The sequence below is a fragment of the Anneissia japonica genome, unplaced genomic scaffold (assembly GCF_011630105.1).
Source record: "Anneissia japonica isolate Jap-2015-1 unplaced genomic scaffold, ASM1163010v1 scaffold466_len1169948_cov191, whole genome shotgun sequence".
Taxonomy (NCBI): domain Eukaryota; kingdom Metazoa; phylum Echinodermata; class Crinoidea; order Comatulida; family Comatulidae; genus Anneissia; species Anneissia japonica.
The window spans coordinates 1,136,487-1,137,554 of NW_022689540.1; positions in this window are offsets into that span (position 1 = coordinate 1,136,487).

The window sequence follows — 1,068 nt, forward strand, 5'->3', positions numbered from 1 at the left end:
ATACTTTTTTTTAATAATATTTCTTGCCTTTGTTGTATAGGGCCTTAACTATAAAAGAAATACAGAAAGTCTAGTAGCACTCAATCGATCTACCTACAGTGAGGGATGGTGAATTTCGCCAATTATCGTCTTAGTTGGCTCATTCAAGTTAAAGAAAGTCAAAGAAGAGCCACTAAACTTGTTCGAAACCTTGAAGACCTCCCTTATAGTCAAAGATTGAAAGAGCTCGGTTTAATTCCTTAGGCAATCGACAGCAGATGTAGTCCAAGTTTACACAATCGTTCAAGTTTCATCAAATTGGATAGTTCTGTTTTTTTATTTATTTTTTTATTTTTTTCAAATTTACACATACCCAGCCGATCAGGGGTCATCCATTTAAGCTTTATAGAAGTCATTTTTGATTGAATTTATATAGGAAGTAGGTATATTCTTTCATGTCAGGTGGTAGACTCGTGGAACAATTTTCCCAAATCGGTTATCGAGGCTAGTCCAAATGTATTTAGTCGCATTTGAGGCATGGATCGGGGCAACCATTAAATTTTTATTTTCAATTCTACCGTCTTCGAACTCAACAAACACAACAACAACAACAACAACAACAACAACAACAACAATAACAACAACAACAGTACGCCAACCAACAGTAGTTACGGTTTTGTTTGAAATTGGGCCATAAGCAAATAATTTACTTTTCACCGGGCCCAGAGAAGTTACAGGCAGGTTACAGACAAGTTAACTGGGGCGTGCCTGCTTAGTAGGCCATAACTCCATGAGACGCATCTCTTAGTGATAATTATCCAAAAATTGTTTTGACTTATAGTCGAAAACCTAACTTACTACCGGTATCAAAATTTTTTCAGATCTTCTGTGACTAATTTGTGCATTAGTGAGTAAATAACTATAAACACGATTTAAGGTCGGCAATATAGGCCTATGTATGGGTATAAACCGAAAGGTCCACTGATTAATCTCAGATAAGAAAGTATAATACATACTCCAAGTATTGAAATACACGCCATCGTGTTGGGATTCAATATTTCGACATTAATTATGTCATCATCAGGAATG